We start from the raw sequence: 23,684 nt of genomic DNA on the forward strand, positions 1-23,684 counted from the left end.
TGTTGAAATACGGCTAAGCTAAATTCTGAAATCTTCCGTAATTTTTTTTAGTGGTACTTAATGTTATAAAAATATCACAAACTCATTGAAATTTAGTTAGTTTCTATTGGTTTACATGTTTTCATTGATTAAGTAATTTATCATTTTAATGAATACAAGCTTATTTTTCTGTAAAAAAAATAATGGTTTTCAAGAAGAAAATCAATTATTTATCATTTTTCCTCATATTTTCATTCCTGACATATGACATCGAAAACCAAAAACTTTTATTTTACTTTAAACAGATCTTTCAATCAGCCAAAGTTTAGCTGACATAGTGAAATTTCATTATTTCAACCTGGGTGGACATGATCTATGTTCAAAAATGCCACCTTTCATTGACCATTTTGTCTTCCAGCTCATTTTTTAGACACCAGCAAAATTATATGAATTTTTCCTAAGCGTACGACTTGTAGAAGATTCCAAAATGGTATAATTTATGAAAATTGATTAAGTAGTTTTGAAGATACAGCAAAAATAGTGATTTCACCGTAAAGGAAGGTTGAAATACAGTGTCATCAAAGTGAAGTCGATTAAATAATTTCCAAAAAACTCAAGTTGAAGGTATGATTTGAAAAAGTTTAGACAGGTATTGCTAGCGCGTTTGCTCACTTCGACCAACAAGCGCAACAATTCATTCATAAACTTTTAGTAAATTCATCACGAGATCATTGTTCATTTAGAGAAAACCTCGTAAACTAAAGGTATTTAGTGGTGAGAATTTGTCCATAATGATGACTGTCTTCAACCCTTTTTGGCTAGATAGGTTTTGGTGTAGACACAACTTATTCTCAATACACACTGTTTCGCTGGGTTAAAACCGTTATTCAAATTTGAAACCTTTTTTTTTTGTTTCGATTATAGTCGAACTGCAACTGGAACCTGATGTTTGTGTAGACAAAATGATTTAAAACATTTTTTTTTCACTAACCTTTAACACTTTATGTTGTTCAAACACTTACTTCACTGCTAAGAACTTCTAAGAACCACTCAACCGATAAGTGACTAATCCTTTTTCACTTTCAATGACACACCTTCCAAACAAAGTGAAGGAACAAGACTGCCGCGCCTAGAAAGGTTACCCTCACCCGCTTGGATCCTACAGCTTATGTCGTTATCAAAAAGCTCAAAGCTTCCAGTAGTGGTTGGTTGATTCAACTCGCGATCCGCTAGATTTGCGCCATTCGTCGTCGTTCTGATTCGATAGGGTTCTGATTCGCGCCGCGACCAAACTCGGAATAACTCGAGACACGTTTTTGACCAACTTTTTCCAGCCGTTTTCGCACATGCTGCTGCTGCTGACCGTTTCAGTGAATTTTTTTTTTGTTTTCCATTCATCTGACTCAGTTCGGGACAATTGACACCGGGGCCAGGCCAGGAACTGATATTCAGTCCTCTGCCTAGGCAGCAGAATGGAGGATATTTGTGATGAGCCAAGCCAGTGGAGCCGCCTCTATTTCAAACGCCAACTCGGAACGACGACCTAGCAAATCGAAGATGGTGTTTGAGCAGAAACAAAAAAAAGGCATTGGTGTTCCGGGAACCAGTCGATCACATATATCATCGAAAGAGGAATCCGAAAAGACAAAACAAACACTTCTATTCGCCGGGAGTTTGTTCATTAATATTTCATTTCGCTATCACTTTTTTGTCTATGATAAAAAAAACTGAATGATGGAAGACGTCATTCTCATATACCGATGCATAAAAAGTAAACTTGACTTAATATCTAACCCCTATCATTGTTATTTTATTGTTGATATCACATTAATAATTTCTCTGGTTCGCAAATTCAAAGCAATAATTTAATTTACGCTTATTATGTTTAAGGCCCTTGACAAAATTTTATCATGACAGAATGATAAAACTGTTTCACTGACTGATCAGTTATTTTGTTGTTGAAGATCATTTTATTGGTTATAAGATTTCCAAAAGAGTTTGGAAAAGCTTCATCAAGACTACAACCTCCTTGTTGCAGTTCGAATAAATAATCATGAAATGCCACCAAAACGCTTAATGGAGCCACACAATCAGCAATAAATTGCCCAGGTGGGGCAAAATTAATGCCAAATATATAACAATTAGCAACTTCCATCGTGTGATCCTCCCCCCACAACCAATGTTGCCCAAAACCGGTTGAAACCGTTCTTAAACTAACCGGAACGAACGATTTTTTTCCTTATTTCTATCGGTTTCGTGCTGCGATTCTGCCAATTCAAGATAAGATGCAGAACATACCTTCCTACTAAACGGGTAATAATTTAGCTCTCCTGGAGCTGCTGTCACAAGCGAAAAGTGTCATCCTTTTCCGTGGTTCGTATCAGCACGCTGCATCCCCCAGAATACGCAGATCGAAAGCAGAAAGCCCAAAACTGGCCAAACAGGTATCGGTTCCTTTACTATGAGTTTATTTGTCGTGTTCTTGATCGGTGGGGAACTTGGTGTGAAATGGAACATCCACCTGAAACTCTTTCTTAATCTACGCGAAACTTATCGACATTTCGACATTATCAACATCGAATGGTTCAATATAGATTTTTATACATTGCGAATACACTAAATGATAGGTGCGGCTCATGTTTAAAGTAAAATCACGGTGTCTTTTTTAGAATAAATTCAGAAGAAAAATAGAGGAGACCCTTCTCTATCCAATGCACTATTTATGGTAAAATCGATCGATCGATTCGATCGATCGAACAACTTTTTTATGAAGATTTGCAATCGAAACACACGAGTAAAATTTTCAAATTTTTTGCCAACAAATTGGCAATGCAATTTTTTCATGAAAAGTGCGTTGAATAGGGGAGAGTCTCCTCTATTATGAGCCAGAATCTTTTTAATGGTAAAATAAGACGCCGTGAGTGTCCGAAACCTTTTTTATTACCATATTTCTTGTCATAGGGTCGAAAGCCATCACGCCGGAAGGCGCTAGATCAGGGGTGAACAACCTTTTGAAGCAACGGGCCACTTTTAATTTGAAATTTTTTGGGCAGGCCGCATCAAAATAAAATTTTAGTAATAATAGTTTGCAGACCTTTACGTTATTCTTTAAAACGACAAATTTTTGACAAAAAAAATTAAAGAGGATAAAAGACGTATTCATGTATTTGCATAAATATTTTTTTTCAATTAAAGGTGATTAAACCAGCCGAAATTGAATAGTTTCATCAATAAATCTTGATAATTTTCTAGTAATTTGAATGTTTTGTGTGATTTAAAATGTATAGCGCCTATTCTTTTTACCACGAGGAAACATCATTTGTTTCCTTTTTATTTATTAAAATCGAAAATTTTGTAAAGCTTTCTATGCTTCCTTAAAAAATTTGAACCGTTTTTTGAGAAAAATTCTTTTTTGTTCGAACCGATGCGATGGGTTTCTTCGTGATCATACATCGTTTGATCGTGATTCATTTTAAAGTTTTCATGGAGCATAACCATTATGATTTTTTTTCTGTGCCCGTTTTTAAAAAGTTTTTATCAAAACTCATTTAAATTTGCCTTTATTTTTTTCTTTAAACTTTGATTTTTTAATTTAAAGTTTCGTATGAAATAATGACATTGAGATGATGGCAAGGTTTCAAATAATTGAAAAAAAAATTTTAACCAGGTTTGTCAATGTTACATTTTTTATTCTAGAAAATATTTACAGATTTCATAAATTTAAATTTAATTTAGATAATTCTGGGATAGGCTTTCTAAGGCTGAATCATGAAAATATTATGGCATTGGTAATGTGGATATCTTACTTTTAAGTCAGATGACTCCTTTTAATCTATGTTTGAATGATTTGCCTATATAATTTCTGAAAATAGCATCACACATAACACAAGTTCACAAAATTCAAATTTTTCCAAGGTGCAAGGAATCTTAGAACTAATTTTAGCATATTCAGGGGCGCTGAATCTAAGTATGTAAACAATTAAGTTTTTTGTCAGCTTCAGTTTTCGAGATAACTTAAAAAAAATAGATAAAAAATTAGTTATTCAATTTATGTTGTTATTTTTTTTATTTATTTTTTTTTTTTGACAAAACTGTTAAATGCAAATACTTTTTGACTCAATGATCAACTTTCAAAAACCAAACCACGAGTAATTTTGAATTCATAGAAAAAAAGAAATGGAAGTTTTCTTTTTGTTATCCAAATCTGCAAAAACCGGGAATTTAAACAAAATTACAAAGAAAAATAAAACTAAATTGAATCCTTGATATTTTTAAACCGTGAGTCGAATCATTTCGCAGCCTTCAACAAACTTGCTGAAAAAATTAAAATCATCGATATTCAATAACATTCTTTAATGAGGTTCTAAGAAGTTGTAATCTTATTATTTATGAATTTCTATAAATTGTAGAAATCAATTTTTTAAAGCGTTGTATATGTAAAACAAAAATATCTTTACAATATCAGAGTCCTTGATTGAAAAAAAGGTAGTAAATTGATTGAAAATCAGCTTTTCATTGTTTTGTAGGTTTATTGGTTTATCAGTTTTGAAAGATCGATTTTACCCAAAATTGATCAATTTGAAAATTTCCACACGCCATCTTACCGAAACTAGAAGCGATAGCCGAAATCTGTGAAATGTTTTGAATTGAGGACGCCAAGTACTAACAAAATCGGTTGAAACATGGGCACCAAAAATGCGGTTTCGCTGTGTAATCGTAACAAACCTTTTGGTTTAAATAAAAAAATTACAGATATTGATTTTGTCGAGATATCAGAATTTTGCTGAGTTCTATCGATAAGAAATCTATAATCATTAGACCAGTTTTTATCATAAAACTTTCCTTATTTCTGTCATTATTGAGTAACAAAAATATTTCACTTCATCATACAATTTAAACATTGTTTGAAACGAAAAACTTAACTAACTCATATTATCTACGTTTTTCCGATAAATTAAAAGAACTCAATAAAAAGCTTAAGCCCCACAAAAAAGTCAACAGACTGGATGATTATGGGAAAAAATCAACTGCAAACAAGTGACGTGTATATCAAGTTATTGACAAAAAAAAATTTAGTAGGGACTGCTATTTTATGATAATTAACAATCTATCCTAAAAAAAATCGTGAAGTAAATTTAATTTGAGATAAAGCTTCGCGGGCCGCACAAACATGTCTCGAGGGCCGCGTGTTGCTCACCCCTGCGCTAGATGGATTATCAGGCCGAATAGAACAATTAACCGAATGGGACGTAATGCCTAAAGTTATTAATTAGATCGAAGATTATTTGGCCGAATGGATATTATGCCGAAATTCGTAAGACGTTTTCCCATACGACCATTCGGCCTAAAGTCCTTTCAGCCATGCGTCCTTTTGACTGAACAGGCATTCTAGATTTGCCTCTGGCTCTCACAGCGAGAATGGTAGGAAGAGATAGCCTTCTCATCATCGGCGATAGCAATCTCTGTACCAGAGACCCCTTAAGTAACTAGGTTTCAATGATGTCAGTTGTGCACCAATCTCGAGAGAACCCTGAAAACGGGCCCCTCGGGACTCCACACAGTCTTCAGCTAAATAACCTTCAGCCGCGTGACACATTCGGTCTAGTGGCCTAAGCTTAGCTTAGCTTAGTTTTGCTTGATTAACTACTTACATTCGCCCTGAACCGTAAAACCCGAAATGCAGAAATAGAAAAAAAATGTAAAAGAAATTCATTACTGAGCGTTCACTTTAGAGCTTGAACATTGAGCGTGCAGAGGATTCTTTGTCCAAGATTTCGATGATTTGGCCAGATATTTAATTTTGAGAGGAATCAGATGTCGCTTCTCTTACATGCAAGTTCACTAGTTTGGTTCAATAGAACAATTTCCACATCCCCAATGGTTGCTAAATACTTCGTGATTGACCGAGGCCATCAAATTTGATCTGAGGTCAAATGAATGGTGCTTGGGATTAGCAGCTCATTCACACTGCACAAAACTGATGCTCTCTCTTTAAACGTCACTAACGGCGCCGGCCACGTCCTGCATCTCGGAAAAATGTTAATTTTGTTTCCTTATGTTATGTACAAGTTATTTATTCGAAACAAACAATCAAAAAATCTAGATCTCTTTATCTAAATGCCTCACCGCTGCTTTGTGGGATTAGAGGAAATATAATTTCCGATAAAAATACAGAACCCAATTTTGTTTATATGTCTGAGGGTTGCCATCCGTCCCTCAAGAGCGGAACATGTACCACATTTTGTAGAATGTCCCACTGTCCCGCTTATTCCTAAAAATGTCCCGTTTTTTTTTGAAAACTTTTACAAAATTCACTGACTTACACTGAAAAAAAATCCTTTAACTAACTTTAGTCTCAATTTGAAATCGTTGGTTCAACACAAAAAATCTTTCAAATACGTCTTTTCCCCAAAATAAGCAGCATTTCTCAAAGTTCATACAAGACAATTCTGAATAACTCTAAAGAACTTAGCATTACAGTAAGATTTTGATTCAGTAATGCGTTCTTGGAGCACGTGAAACCAATATTGTATGAAATAATATGTGTAAATGGAAGTCATGTAAAAAGAACTGATCGAAATCAATCCGCGTTGAAAAAAAAACCTTTGTTTATTCCAGGGTTTATTTCCCGAGCTATGTCGGCGAAACGGATTTTCCTTCGGCTTTCACAAATGAACACATTATCGACAACATAATAAAATTAATGTTAACATTTTATTTGGTAAAACATCTACACTTATTGAAAATTAGGAGAATAAGGGCAGAACATTATGGGGTCATCTACCATTACACCTTTTCCCTCCTAAACATATCAACGCCTCAAAACTTAGTAGACTGGCGACATGAATAGCACTTTAAAATAGAACCGGTTGAAAAGATGTGACGTTAGATTTAAGGTGACCAACCGTGTTGAGAATCAACATACCGGCCAGCAAACCAAATGTTTTTAAATTGGTAGCCCTAGCATTGTTTTGGTGTTGATTTTTGCGAGCAATTTCACAACACAACATTTTCTTCTGCCTTTGGAGCGGGCACAATTTCGGGTTCGTATGTTGCTGGCGGATCCTGTTAACATCGGAACTGGTAGGTACCTCGGACAACTGGTAGTAGCGGGACATGGGAAGATTGGACCATCGGAACTTCTGGGACATGTTTGGAATTCTGGACTTGGCGAACATCTTGGACAGAAAACGGCACACTGCCTTCGATTGTTTGTACGAAGGGAGTGCTGACTGGCAGTCAGCACGGCAGGTCCCCGAATGGCTGATGTTGAGGATATCAGTGCAACCCATTCGGGTCGTTTCACTGTACAGGAACTTATAACAGGATCAGTCGGTAGTTAGGAGAATGCTTACAAACGGCTCCTTGGAACTGGGGAAGTTTGAATCGATTTTCTTGGAACACGGATCTCAATCGGGTATGTTTTGGACAGGAAATCTTGTACAAAGTGATTAGTAAACGGCTCACTTACAGTATTGCCAAAGCGAGTACTGGTTGGCTGGCAGCCAGTACGGCAGGTTTCCGGATGGCTGATATTCGACCATAAATACCAGTACCATCCATCCGGAATCGCTTTACTGATCGGGTGTTGGCTATAGACATCTTCGAAACAGGACTCGTTGCTGAAGTAGACTGGGTCGTAACGGCATATGCATCAAACGTGATCGGGTCTATGATTCCAGGGTTGTTGTGTTTCAATTCCTGGACGGGGAATGGCTTTACGCGATAGCAGGAGTCATGAACTCCTGGCGAAAGCTTCCACATCCTGGTCACGGCACCAAAATGTTTATTCCAGGGTTTATTTCCCGAGCTATGTCGGCGAAACGGATTTTCCTTCGGCTTTCACAAATGAACACATTATCGACAACATAATAAAATTAATGTTAACATTTTATTTGGTAAAACATCTACACTTATTGAAAGTTAGGAGAATAAGGGCAGAACATTATGGGGTCATCTACCATTACACCTTTTCCCTCCTAAACATATCAACGCCTCAAAACTTAGTAGACTGGCGACATGAATAGCACTTTAAAATAGAACCGGTTGAAAAGATGTGACGTTAGATTTAAGGTGACCAACCGTTTTGAGAATCAACAACCTTAGTGTACTTTTTATGAACAACTTTGGCTGATGGTAAACGTATACGTTTGGCTGTTACTTGAAAGACCGGCAAATTAAATATACCTATTTAGACCGGGACCAGTCAAAATGTCATTTGATATTATTTAGTTAATTATTCGATAATATTTTTCTTTTAAAATGGGAAAATTTTTTCACCATGTGTGCACGGAATCACCTCATTTTGGCATATTTCACGATAACGTGTATGTAATAAATTGAATATTTCAAACAAATATTTAAATATTAAAAAACATTACCAATCTTATTAGAAAGTTATGTTAAATGGTTATAGGTTTTGACCATGGATGCACGGTTAAACTTCAATTTTGTCGAAGTAAATATTTTCTAGCACCCACCGCTCTGAAGTTTTTCAACGTGATGCTTATAAATCACACCTGATATTGTAGGTTTCAAAGCATATTTTTTCTATAAGTAGAGAATTTAACCATGGGTGCAAGGATTCACTGCAATTATCCAAAATCAACTTTTTGTATGCCAAAGGAATAGAATAACAGCATTTATAGATTCGAAAAATAAATTGTGTTATATACATGGTTTTTCTCTATGGGTGCACGAATTCACCGCATTTTCATCAAATATTTCAATTATTTGAAAAAGTATTTAGACAAATCTTAACAATACCAAACTGGAAATGCGGTGCATCCGCGCACCCATAGTGAAAAACCATGTTTATAACCCAAGTTTTCTTTCGAAATGCCTTTATTCTTTACCTTCAGCATGCAAAAAAGTTGATTTTGGATTAATGGCAGTGAAACCGTCCACCCATGGTAAATTACTCTACTTATAGAAAAAAGAAGAGACATTGGAGAACGGTTGAGTTTTAGAAATTATGTTCGTCAAGTTATATCGTGAGACGGATTACTATGAAAATAAAATATAAACTATACCAAACTCTAAACCATGTCTCAACATGTATTTTAAATCAACAATTTTAATTGATAATACCGTTTTATTCATTTCTTGAAAAAAGTTTCAATCGTATCTTGAAATTATATATTTACTTATTTGCATTATTATTATAAACAGGTATTTCCAATCGTAGATTTATCTGATAAGATGTTAATTAAATTAACATCAAAGAAAGAGAACGGTTGCCATTGACCGAATTTTAGCAATTATGTGCATCAAGTTAAGTCGTTTGACGGAAAACTGTGAAAACAAAAATAATGAATCAACATTGCTAAATTCATAAGGTGATTTGTTTTTCCTAAAAAGTTTTTCAATTGGTTAAGGGGGGAGGGGGGTAGGGTCTAACACTTTCAAAAAATCGATTTTTGTAAAACATTTCAAGAATGTTGTGTCAAATTTTCAAGTCAATTGAAGCAAAACTGTAGAAATTATAGGCCTTTATCTCCTCCTATCTAATACTGCAAGAAGCAAGAGCAGAAACTTCAAACGCGTTTTTCTCGAGAGCACATTTTTAAAGTCCGTGGACATCGCCATTTGGAAACTACTTCACCGATTCTTTTCAAATTTGGAACATATTTTCTACATATAAAATACCAGACCCCAACGTTTTTCTTTTTTTTTTACTTTGGGGAGATTTTACAGAAAAAAATGGCGGATTTTTTCGTGAAAAATCGTAATTTTTAATTCAAACAGCCACAAAATTTCATAAATTATTTTTTAAGTTAAATCAAAACGATGGGGTCCAGGAAAACATCTATTAAAAATATTTTGCTCTGATTTTTTGACTTCAGATGATTCTGTGCTGAGATACAGTGTCCACCGCAAATCCTGTTTTCTAAAAGGCATCCTCAAAAGTGCTCTGTCACCGGCTCATTTTTCAATATTTTTCTACGAAAAAATTACTAAATGTTCTTTTAACAATGCTTTGTATAATGCAATAATTTGAATACATTTGTTTGAACGATAGCTCTAAAATAATCGTGAAAATGGTGTTTTTTTACCCGTTAGACCCTACCCCCCTCCCCCCCCCCCTTAATATTGCATTTCAAATACCTATCATCTGATTTGTAAGCAAATCAGATTTAGGGAACGAGAACCCCTAGTCACAATCATTCACCACAAAGTATACAAACAAAGCTCTCCTTCAGAATTTTTTTTTTGGACTGTTTATTTCCGGGTATATCAAGTGACATTTAAACTGATTTCAATATTCTCGTTTCCCAACATGTCACTCAAATATATTTTGTATTCTAAAGCAAGTTGAGAACTATTTCACTCTATAAAATTTACTACGGCGAATTTGCAGCCATTCCGTGCACCCATGTTGAAATATCATTTAAATTATTCAGTTTCATTATTAATGTCTTCAAATATGAATAAATGAAAACCAAATTCATAACTAATTTTCACATACTAGTTAAGTATAAAAGATATTTATAACCCAAAATTACTCAAATTATTTGAAGGGCGTGTATCAAATCTAACATAACTTGAACAAAATTCGAAGAAATTTCTTAAAATTTTGACAGAAAGTTTGATTATAGTTGTGCCAACAAGACAGACCAATGAAATTGGGAGGCAAGTACTTGAAGCGCCACACAGTGGTCGATCCGAAAACTTTTTCCACAAATCTTCATGACTTTTATAACGAATGACACACTTTTGTCCACCATAAATCAACTAGGGATCATTGTTTTGAATGAAGATTGCGAATAAAATTAAAAAAAAAAAAAAGTGAAAAAATTGTACCTTGTTTAGTTATAGGGTTGTGTATTCTACCAGTCATTTTGACTGGTCACGGTCCAAATGTCCATGGCGAAATTTATTTCGCCTATTAGAAGAGCTAGAGAAAAAAAATACACAGATTTGTAGAGATTTATAATTCGTGAAAAATCGTAGTTTTTACGAATTTTTAAAGCGAAGTATTTAAAAGATATTCAATAAACAAAGTGTCAAACCAGTCATTTTGACAGGTGCGGTCTTTCTAGTGCTATACAATTTAGCTTTTTCTTAAATGTCCCTCTTTTTTCGGCTCCTTTTTTCGGAGTCCTATTTTTTCTGAAAGTATCTGGCAAGCCTAGTCTAACCGAGTTTTCAACCTGGATCGAGTCACAGTGACTCAAGTCCGAATATTCAGAAAATTTGTGAGTTTTATCGACAACTCTCTTAAATGAAGTTTATATTAGGGTGTATCGTTTTGCAACTGTTTTCGAACTCCAAAAACACTGTAGTCTAAAAAGTTTGTTTTTGGTCAAAATGAAACACAAAACCATTTTCAAATTAAAATTACCTTTCCGCTCATTTTCAACATCTTTCACCATATTCTAATCTTCTATCCGTCTATAATCTTTCAATTCTTAAATATTCTTTCTTAAAGAATATAAAATTTCACCGATATTGCCGATAAAATAATTTCATGAAACACAAAACATTTGCAGATTTTTAAAATAAGATTTAGACACCCGGGTTTTACCTTGAAATTTTGTATGAAAAAAAAACGATAAAGTTAGTTAGGAGAATGTTTTTTTTTTTTTTTGGTTTTTTCCTGAATATTTTGTTCTCACACAATCACTTGACACGGAGGATAGGGAATGAATAACACGAGGATATTAAAATCCCTGAAAAAAAACAAACAATGTTCTCACGCAATGCAAAACTCGAAAATTCTCTGGTTATTATTTTGCCGAAGACGGTAAAGCGGTAGAAGTAGCGAGAAAAATGGTATTTTTTTTTTTTTCATGAAAAGAAACTAGCAATACTGTCAGATTTACCGTCCAATTTTCTGAAATATTATTTCTACAAGTTATGATCTGCACTAGATTCTCTATCATTTGCACAAAAAATATTAGGGTAACCAGAAGTTTAGAATCATCATCGCCATTCGGGCGAAGGTTTTTTGGTCGACGTTTATCCTGCAAATTATGTTAAATACAAAAACCTCCAAACATCCAAAAGATTTTAATTATAAAATTCATTATTGAGGAAAATATTTTGTGATACAAACATGCAACCTTCCCTTTTAAAAATCTACAAGGAATTCTATGTTTTCTTAGTCTATTGTATAAGATTATTAATATTGCAGTTTTTAAAAGAGTCAATTTTTCAACTAAAATCCTAATTTTGGATCAAGCTTGCAGTAATCCGATTTGAACCACTAATTTTTAATCTTCTCCCTTAACTTTCGATACTTTGATTTATAAATATCGATGATTAAAATGTTTCTATTTGCTCAAGAGTTTTAAGATTCTGTTTCTGAATCTACTAGACTCTGAAGCACATTCAATAAGTTTTACCATCGGTAAAAGTAGGTACCTTATTTCGTTACTAAAAGCTTGATAAAAAATTGGCTAAGCATTTAATTGATTTTAGAACACACTTTTTAAAGCAACTTTTATGTACGAAAAACTATTAATGTCAAAAAACTGAAGAATGGATACTCAAACAGTTAAAACTTTGTATTATTCATGCATCGTTTAAGCCAAAGTATTATATAAAAAATCCGTTACTAAACCCCCCCATGGGATGGTTCTTCCTAGGGCCCTGATTCGATGTATTAAAAATAGAATTAATAATTTGGATTTTAAAATATGTCACCTAATGACAACAACATTTACTATAAATTCTATTTAAAGTAAATTTACTATAAATTCAGAGCTATGTTTTTTGATTTATTGTCTATGTTCATTCATCATCGCCAAATTTGTTGCAATTGACACTAGATTTTAAATGTAGAAATATAAACAAATAAAAAAAGGTAATTCGTCAACTCGATATGTCGCTGGATATTAAGGTTATACCACAGGTTTATTTTTCACAAATTTATTTTGGGGAAAGATACTTGGAATGTTCATGAAAAATAGAAACTTGGTGGTAGTAGTTAGTTTTTGTTTTCAACATTACACTTAACAAACTCATGCCCCTTTATTAACTGAAAGCTTTGAATAGGTCCTAGTAGGAGTTGACAAAATATTTTTTGTGGTTCACCGTAACACCTGTCAAAAGTGTCTCCACACGATATATCATCAAAACAACAGCTGATATAGGTAAAATCTGACATATGATTTAAATTCAGGATGCCAAAATCTTCCAAAAACAATTATTTGAACATAGGCATCAAAAATTACGTTCCATAGTGTAATTTGTCCAAATAGCCCCCGAATTCAACAAAACTTTCAGGAACTACCAGATTATATCATGAATGAGGAATAAAAAAACGAAAGGAGTGATATAAGCACAGCATTAACAAATAAAAGCGTATTTATATCGATATGTTAAGCTTAACATGTTCCAAGATTGTGTTCCGGATTTTGAAATCAATTCGCTGAAACTTATTGTGAAGTTAAATAAAATTTTTAGAAACGTCGCTGGTTAATTTACAACAAAACACAGACTTCCGACAATCTAGTACTTCACTTTTCTTAGTCGATACCCGAATAGAAAAACATTGTGAAAATACCATGATTTTCATTTTCACGCAACCATGAAATTTATGGTTTACACTATGCGAATCATGGTACATGAAACCATGAATACATTGTCAAATTCATATTTTTCGACAGTGAAATTTATGGTGTTGGCAAAATTAACCATGAAAAAAGGGGGTTGTTAAGCAACTTAACAATGAAAAAATCAACTTTTTTCCATACATTTTGAAACACAAAACGATAAAGTCAATGGTTTCTACAGCTTCCACTTTTATCAACGGAACTGTAAAATTCATTGTTTTCCCTTGAATTTCAATCGTTCAACGATCATGAATATCAAGGTTAATTCATAACTTATCATAGTATAGGGACCGTGAAATTTCGTGGTTTTAATGTTTGTTTTCAGTTGTTTTTTTTTTTCATTTAAATTTGTTTTTCTTTTTAAAATAAATGTAAAAAAACTATTCTGTTTATTTTCTTTATTATTTATTCAAGATTTTAGTATTGTTTAAAAAAACTAATCACTTTTTAAATCTTGCGTGGGACGTCTGTCCGACGTCAACCTTCGGGCCTTTACCACCTTCGTCAGCTTCTGGAATGAAAGAAATTTTTATCAGTTTGATAAATAATCAATGAAAAAATAAAAAAGGTAATAAAAGTACTCACCATCATCACCGGAGTTGAAGGCCTTTCCAAATCCCGCTTCATTTCGGATCTTGCCGGGATTCGCTCATTCCGGCCGCGAAAATCACAAAACAAAAAAGGGTTTGAGCGCGAAAAAAAATCTCTACACGGAAAATTGTAAATGTGCAAAAAAAAGCAATAATTTACTAATATTCGTATGGTTTGGATTTTCATTTTACATTGATGTACATTGTTACAATAAAAATCACAAGAAAAGTACTGTGCAACCATACTTCTGCTAGAAATATCAACTATGAAATATTTTGAATTAACGATATACTTCACGGTGACTCTCAGAATTATGGTACTTTCAAGATTAAAATCGGTTGATAAATATTTAGATATCACAGTGAAGTTAATTGTAAAATTGAAAATCATTGTTTTGTCATATTAATACCATGGTCTTTGCTATTCGGGAAGTCTTTCGGAAGTCGGAAGTCCGGACTTCCGATGTAAAATTTATTGCTGGAGCTATTATATTATTTTATTTCTTAACCCTAATCCGCATTAGATTTCATTACCCTAATCAGCACTAGGAGTGTCAATTTGACACCACAAGCTCAAATCGTTATAACTTTTGGCGTGTTAAACCGATTTAAACAAAACTTACACCAAAAGAAACCTTGTAATGTCAGTAAAATATGTTTTGAACATTATATACAGCTAAAGTTACAAGTTTTCTCGTTATTCAGCATGAAAGAAAAAAAAATCGAAAAAACATGCCTCACGAAAACTGCTGTAGTTCATATATTACACGTCCAAAAAAATATTTGTCTTATGCATATGGAAGCTGAAGTTAATGCCTACATCGTGAACACAAGAAATATTTTTTTAAATTTTTTTTAATGAAATGGTCACAAAAAGTTCAAAAAAGTGGTCTTAAAAACCTACTTTTCATTCGATTGCTTGTAAATACTGTTTGAGCGATGGTAGAGTTTTAGAAAAAAATATGACAACAAACTTTATTAAAATTCTAACATTCTGCTGTCTTTAGATTTTTGATGTAACAATAATTGAATTTACTGGAATTTTTCAAAGTTCACTACTTTGCGCAATTTTTTTACCAATTGAAATTTCATCTGTTTTTGTGGTCCTCCGTCAGGTTGTACCCGGATTTTCAGTGCTTTCACTTTGTTTGGACCAATCAAAAGTATATTCATTGGAAAGCAAATTTAATCTTCATTCTAGTGAGGTGCAAAAAATCACGATGTGAGATTTCACAAAAATATGAAAATTATAAACGTAAATTCATTCCTAAATTTCTAGAACTACGAGCAGCGCGTCCAGCAAAACGTGTTTGTTTGCTTTAGTAGTAGGTACGATGGGTGGTGATTCGGACAGAGAGCGAAGCCGACAGACGAAATAATGATGCGTGTCGTGACAAGCAAACGTGAACTACTATCAATAGAAAATTTCCAACCAAGAAACGTACGTAACAAAGTAAAAGCACTGAAAATCCGGGTACAACCTGACGGAGGACCACAAAAACAGATGAAATTTCAATTAGTGAAAAAATCGCGCAAAGTAGCCAACTTTGAAAAATTCCAGTAATTTTTGTTGCATCGAAAATCTAAAGACAGCAAAATGTTAGAATTTTAATAAAGTTTGTTGTCATATTTTTTCTAAAACTCTACCATCGCTCAAACAGTATTTACTAGCAATCGAATGAAAAGTAGGTTTTTTTGACCACTTTTTTGAACTTTTTGTGACCATTTCATTAAAAAAAATTTAAAAAAATATTTCTTGTCTTCATGATTTAGGCATTAACTTCAGCTTTCATATGCATAAGGCAAATATTTTTTTGACGTGTAACATATGAACTACAGCAGTTTTCGTGAGGCATGTTTTTTCGGATTTTTTTTCTTTCATGCTGAATAACGAGAGATCTTGTAACTTTAGCTGTATATAATGTTCTAAACATATTTTACTGACATTACAAGGTTTCTATTGATATAAGTTTTATATGAAGTTCATAATAATTCAAACGACTTAAATAGATTTTACTTTTGTGGTGTCAAAATGACACCCAAAGTCGGAAAAGGGAGTTTTTTTGTCCAGGATTCCAGGGTTCGTCCATAAAAAAAGTAAAGATGTAATATTGAAGAACTTTTGAATTCATTTAGGGTCCCCGAAGAAATTTTTGTTTTTTGAAGCTTCTGAAAAAAGTTACAAGCCTTCAAACTTGCAATGGTGTCAAAATGACACCCTAATGCGGATGAGGGTTAATAGCATTCTATAATAAGTTTGGCATCTTATTTGAAAGGTCTATATCATCGCACATCTTGTGTCATTTCCAAAACAAAAAAATTAAGTTCTCATCAAAATCTTCAGCAAACAGTAGATTTGTTTCACGAATGTTTTCTTGGTATCCAAAATTTTTATCTACACAAAACAACGATAACTCAAACCAGTTCCCCAAAAAGGCAGGTTATAATAATTTATTGCACCAATCTGCGGCTATTTCCACTTACCTTTTGCTACATTTCCCCGAGGGGCTCGCCTATTTCACCGGATCCTCGTTTAGTTTCGTTTCGTCTTGATGTGGCTTTTCGTTGTCGTTCTCACGTGTGGCTGTTTATTTTTCTGCTTTGCTTTTCTTCTCTCTGTTATGTTGCGCTCTTCGGCGGAATCCGCTAGGTTTTTTTATTCGGGCTCAGTACCCTTTTTTTATCTACCTTCTCTTATTTATTATTTATCATAACTTCTTTCCACTTGAACACTTTCACGTGCTACGGTAGGACCTGATGAGAGCATAAAAAAAATACTGATGATGCACCAATACCTACACGGGGAAGCGAAATTTGCAGAGGTTGATTTTGCGCAAGGTTTGTTTTGTTTTTTGCTTCTATCGCGAGCGCCTTAAGACGGGTGTGCTTCTTCAAAATGGTACATGTTGGAAATAAACATCAAGTTAGTAATTTTTTAAGCTAAATATTGATATAACCAGACATTTTATTTTAGAAAATTTGAAGTTGTTTAAAATAGGAGAACGTAATATAAACATAACACGGATCAGTAGATTGCAAAAAAAAATCATCCACAGTGCCGACTTATAGAATATGAATAGAGTCCAATGGTATTTTAAACAATCCAAAAATCTTTTTTATCATGGAGAATCTACATTGTTATTTATATTATTGTCTTGATGGTCGCTGGATGATAAGTAAGTTTATGATTTACTTGAATTTTGTATCCAAACTCAGAGAAAACTTTCATTTTGATCGAAAAAAAAAACATTGTTCCGAAGTTTCGAGTTTGATTTTCCAGAATATTCCACAAATAGATGTGAAGTTATGCTATTTAACTGAACGGATGACCGCTATAGCTTCCTGAGGTCGTACATCAGATAGAACTTAGATAAATTTGTCTGATTATTAGCTTATTTTCCATCAGGGAATCAAAAATGTTCTCTAGGTTCAATCCGAAAGGTTCTTGATTTACCTTTTTATGGAAGGTAGATGTTTTAAATGAATTAACTCCTAAGAAAATTTCACATAAGTGAGATAGTTAGTATTTCGGGTCCTCCAACCTGCAGCCTCGAATATTTTGGAATTTTGAGTTCAAAATTTTTTTACTCACTGTATATTATTGGTTTTTTTAAGCAATAGGAAAATAAGCTGATTGAATGTCCAGATTAATTACTGAAATTTGTACTGCTGTGATATGCCGAAGTGACGTACATCCATTTTTCGTTTTCGCAAATAAGAGCGTTTTTATTTTTTTTTTCTCCTTTATTCATTACACTGAGTCTTTTTATGAAATATGATCTGTACAATCTGTATAAAAATGTTTAAAATTTTTAACCTTTTGCATTACAACTCGTTATTTTTGTACAATTGCTTCAAATACACATTAGTTACTTCGACGTATGAATGTTGATTTTCTGTTAAGTATTATCCGACGAATTGAATTTGTCCATATTTAGTTTCATAATGTTACGTTTTAAAAAATTTTATCAACAAAGCAAATAGGTTCTGTTCTAGCAAAATAATCGATTAATAATTTTGCGTTTTTGTTTATTATGCATCGGATTACCCGGATTTTAGGTCGTCAGCTTTGAAATCAAATGCCCGGATTTTGCCAGGTATTTATATAAAACTAGCTGATTTACCCGGCCTTGCTCGGGCTCACATAAAAGATGAATAAAAATCGATTTGAGTTTCGAAATTTTGAAAGCTTTTTATTCATCATTTTAACAAATTTGACCATGTTTTGCCATGTAAGCTTTGTAAGTTTTGTTAGCCTTTTAGAAGTTTTAATTGGATTTTTAACAAAGTTTATCGTTTTAACATTATTGAAAAACTTGTTTGGTTTGCTAAAATGATGTCCCTTGAATGCCTATTCATCGAATCAAGAACAAAATTTTAAACTAAGGTTTCCATATTGCTCAGATTTATCCGGATTTGTCCGAATATTTGACACAAAATTTGAGGGAAATCCGGTCCGGCTCGGCTGACCGGATTTCGTTAGAAAAAGTCCGGATTTTACCCGGATTAATTCATTTTATTTACATACAATTTTCCATTTTAACGTTCAAAAAGGAATTTTTTTTATGGCAAGTTTTATCCTGACTTGTTTTTAAAGTCTAAAATACATCCGCTGATGAGATTTGATGAAAAAATATTCAAAGTGTTCTCTTCTTGATTTCTACTGAATAATTCCGTGGTTTGTATCAAATTTGCTCGGATATTGCCCGGATTTTGTGTTAAACATATTGAAATCAACTACGCGGATTGTGTCAGAAAATTGCCCAGATTTTTTCGGTCCGGACGTCCGGAAAACTTCTGGCAACCTCATCAACCTTTTATTTTTTTGGGAAGCTTGAATAAATCTAGTCTTTTTATATAATCTTCAAATGATAACAATGTATGTTTCATCTTGTCCATGTGTTATCTAATGAAAATCCAATATCATAGGCTTGTAAACATGTGTACACGACCTCTTTTGAAGATTATCTCACTTATCAAAATGAATGATCTATCGTAGAGTAGTATATTCAATTTAATTTGTACTTATGATGAGAATGATAATTTGTTTTAGATGTTAAAAGTTTCATTAATAGCTTTTAAAGTTATCAAAAAACACATCACCTTTGAACCGAAATCACCCATTTTATAATATTATGAAAAATTTATTTGAGCTACATTTCAATTTTTCTATTTTTTGACACAACTATTCCATTGATTATCATGAAGAGTGGTCAATGTTAAAATCCTTAAAATCATTTGTTTGAATTTGCACTACTAAAGGCTCTAGTTTTCTCATAATTGGATGGCAGAGTTGAACACATTGTTGACCAAAAATGACTCAAACTCGGCCAAAGAAATTAAATTGTATGAAATAACAACTTCAGATTTAATTACTAAAAAGCTTCATGCGATGGATTTGGTTTCAACTTTTTCCAAAATTGATTTGATTGTCTACCCTGCCTTTTGAATAAATTCCTACACGGCAATCAAAGCATTGAGATTGCAGCCTTCAACTCACAACCCTTAAAATAGCTTCTTACCCTATGAGGAATTCCAAAAATATGAAAATTGTTGGTTCCTAAAAGCTGGAAAATAAGTTTTCATTCAAAATAGTAATTCAACTGAAGAAGCGAATTCATAATGAAGATGAATCATGCATTGTATTTATACTTCAACTACTGCATATTCTTGTTGACTCTCAACGCCCCCAACGGCAGTTGGGACTACTTTGAAAACCACTGTTCAAATCAATTTATTCCTAACATGCGATAAGTTTTTCTTATCCCAAAAGTAGACTTATTATATCATCAAAGAATCATGTGCTTGTGCCCTGTGCTACGAACAGTAGACGAAAAAAGCCCGCCAAAAACTTCGCTATCCAAATTTTAATCATTAGCAGGCTTTGATTTGCTGTTCAGTACACGTGAACTCAGGACGGTCGTTTCTAATGCCCGGCCCATGGTGATGCTGAAAACAACCCGCCAAGGGGAAAAAAGTCGGTTGACAAAATGCCATGCCATGACTTTTGGTTCGTGAAAATAAAATAAAACGTTGTATGGGAGGGTCCTTTTTCTCAGGTGGGAGGGGCTCATAACTATTACTAAAACCTTACCCTGATCCAACTACATCTCTGTACCAAATTTCAGGCTGATCGGTTCAGCGGTGTGGATTTGTATAAGGTGCATACAAACAAACAAACATATATAGTCCAACTCATCTTTATATATTAGATTGTCCGGATTTGTCCGGCCCGGATACGTGCTTAAAAAATTATGGCAACCTTAGTTATGGGGGTTTCGTGAAACAGTTAATTGAACTTGTTATTGAAATTTTTGTCATAGGCCATCTTAAAGGTGTTTCTATAAGAACTATTCAATGTTTCTGCGATAATTTTACTGTAAAAAAAATCGGATCGACATTAAAATATTCAGTTATTATAAATGAAACACTGTACACAGTTTGTAAGAAGTAGACCAACTTATTTTTGCTCAGCAGATCAAAAATTGGGTCTGAAATCCATTTTTTTTGCTTCATCAAGTGAGTTTATCACGTGAAAGTGAAAAGTTTTCATTATAATTCTTAAATAAAAAACTCGCATACATATAACGTTAGTTCGGAAGTTAAAATCAAATGCATTGTCCAGAAAACACATCATATTGATACATAAATTTGTGCAAAATTAAATTATGGTTAGAGGGCACAAACAAGGGTCATCCATTCGAATTATTAATTTTATTAGGATTATCCAAGATTTCCTAATTATAAGCCATCTTATTCATGTAGAATTTGCATTTGCATGGCCGTAGGAACGGGGGGGGGGGGGATTTTGGGGGTTAAACCCCCCCATGACGATCCAGGAAAAGCAAGCGAGGTATTTTACTCTGCACTTAAAATTTCAAAAACTCAATCAAATTTTTATGATTGAATGTTATTATTCAAGAGCAACAATTTGAACTCAGAACTGATGCCAAATCCTTGAAAACTAATCACAAGGTTCAGTATCCTGTTATAGTTTTTCAAAATTTTCTCTCTTGTGGATAGAAACTCAATTCTGAATACTTAATGATAAATGAGATTGATCTCATATTCGAGGTTCTGGTTCCATATTATCAAAATCCAAATTGTCATTCTGATTTCATTTTTCGGATTCTGTATTCAGTTTGTGATTCTTTATTTTCAGTAAGAAATCCTGGTTTCAATCCGTTTTTTCCTTTCATTTAAAATTTTATTCATGCTTTTCGAACCTATCATATTAGCCCTTGAAGCCAAAAGGGTATAAATGTATGAAAGCCTATTTCGTGCAAACACGCTTTCAAATTGTTGTGTTTGGTCATTTTCCATATACTTTTCAAAAATTGCATTTTTTTCATTCGAATGTAAAAGTATTTAAAAAAAATCAAAAAACCTGAAAGAACCATCAAATATAGTTTGAAATATAAAGATTTTTTTTTTGAATTTTTCTTAATTTACATATTCAGATTCGAAGTTCTTATGCTGAATTCTTATGCACATCTATTATATAAAATTCTCTTGTAACGGTGTTTGTAGTACTACTCCTCCGAAATGGCCCAAACGATTCAAATGAAATTATTTTTAGAATATTCTGTAGCCATGCGAATCGGTTTATATCGAATAAAAACAACACAAAGTCGTATCAATTGTCCGTAATAATTAAATTTGTTGTTTTTCGAATAAAATAAAAGACATGGCTTCCATTTTTTCGAGATTTTCATTACTTGGGGCGCCAGGCGGTTTGTTTTTCGTCTCCATGGTCGAGGCGTCGCGAGCAAACGTCGCCAGAGAATAGTAACCATGGCATAGCATACTGGTTAGTGGGAACATTTGGGCGCGTTTTTCTCAACCAGGCATACTGTCAATGCACGTGGTGGCACTATGAAGCCTAGATGAGATTTTTTTTCTTCTTGATTCCTAGCTCATTTGTACAGCACATGGTAATGAATAACGCCTCGATGTGACCAAAATTGAAAGTTTGCCGAATGAATAAAATATTTTCTTTTTTTTTTGCCAAAATCTGAAATTGAAAAGTCATGGCATTTTTAGAGATTTCATTTTTTGAGGGGTTTGCTCTTCGTCTCCATGGGCGAAGCGTCGCGAGCAAACGTCGTCGCAAGAGGATAGTAACCGAAGCATACTGTCCATTGATCGTTGGAAAAATGTAACAATTAGGTGCCTGTTTCTCAACCAAGTACCTATATTACTTACGCACGTGGAGGCGATATGCAACCTAGATGTTTTTCTTTCTTGCTTATTTGTACACAGTACATGGTAATAGATTACGCCTAGATGTGACACGGATTGGTATTTTAACGATCGAATCAAAACCATATAAAAAGTTTTAAATAATAAAACCATTTTTATTTCGTGTTATTTTAAGTAGTGAAATGTTATCCAAAAAATTTGAGTTAAGTAATGATGTATATGAAATAATGGTATGACACTTAGCGGACGTCTGAAAAAAAAGAAATTGGGAAGCTTTACATTTCGTATAATCCAGTACGCCTAGAACGTTACTTTTGATTCATATTGATAACAGAAAAAAATAATCAGATGTTTTCGACAGATATAGATCAAAAACTTTTTTTGAACATGTGCAAATGTTGTTAGATGAAGATGTATCAGAAAAGGGGTAGGCTTGATAGCGGCACGTTATCCAAACAAACGGGAAAGTTGTGCCTACGATGAAAATGAACAGACACATTAACTGAACAAGAGTCTGTCCTTTGAAATAAATGAGATTCGATTGAAGTATTTAAAGGCCGAATGCAGAGAACTTTTGAATTTTTTGCAAGTGTTAGTTGAAGTTATCAATAAAATAATCTACTTTTTCATAACAAAAAGTGAGGATATGCATTTTCCGGGAGAATTTTCAACTAAGAAGGTAAACTAGAGCAAAAACAAACATTCAACTTTTACAAAAAATGTACAAACTATTGTTTCATCTAAAAATTGTTGTACCCAAACAAACAATCTAAATAAATAATTTCAACTTTTTTTTAAATTATTCACCGAAAAACTGTTTACACGTTAATTGTTTGTTTACACATAATTCGAGTACGTACTAAACATGAAAAGTGCGTTTTTGTTTTACATATTTTGTCTGAATAGAAGAGACTTTTAATCCACTTTTTTGTTGAAAAGTTTTTTTGTGATTGATATTCCAGGGGCAGCTTATTTTTATGATGAACTTTTAATATGACCTGAGAGTGTTAAAAATAATCTTAATTCCTGTCATTTTACACGGTAGAACAAGTGAAAACGTGCCATTTAGCCATGAAACATCAACCATTTAAGAATTTTATCTCCAAAATTGCCAGAAAGGATATCCCGAGTGTTGAATGTGAAGCGGATATTAAAAATTATTAGGAAGGTCTTTGTAAATCAAGGTCTTTTGGTTGAACAGCATTCAGCGAAATTGGAGTACCAAGCAATAATTTTTTCCGGAGAAAAACTTAAGATATATCAATGAAAGATGATATAACAGACAAACAAGAACAAGTATTAAATTAATTTTAAAGTTTTTTCACTGACGCATCTGAAAAAGACCTAGGTGTTT

At 33.3% G+C, this 23,684-nt stretch overlaps 1 protein-coding gene across 2 annotated transcripts in view; it reads right to left on the reverse strand.

The window, feature by feature from the left end:
- Positions 1 to 23,684, reverse strand: part of LOC129758691 (anion exchange protein 2) — a 194,886-nt gene that overhangs the window by 165,944 nt on the left and 5,258 nt on the right. The window contains exon 2 of one of the 2 annotated variants that reach the window (XM_055756270.1): positions 16,613 to 16,882. The gene's annotated coding sequence lies outside the window, so the exon portion shown is untranslated. Of the gene's footprint in view, positions 1 to 970; positions 1,214 to 16,612; positions 16,883 to 23,684 lie in introns of those variants that run through there. The other variant, XM_055756271.1, reaches the window with a different exon arrangement.

The sequence above is a fragment of the Uranotaenia lowii genome, chromosome 3 (assembly GCF_029784155.1).
Source record: "Uranotaenia lowii strain MFRU-FL chromosome 3, ASM2978415v1, whole genome shotgun sequence".
NCBI lineage: Eukaryota > Metazoa > Arthropoda > Insecta > Diptera > Culicidae > Uranotaenia > Uranotaenia lowii.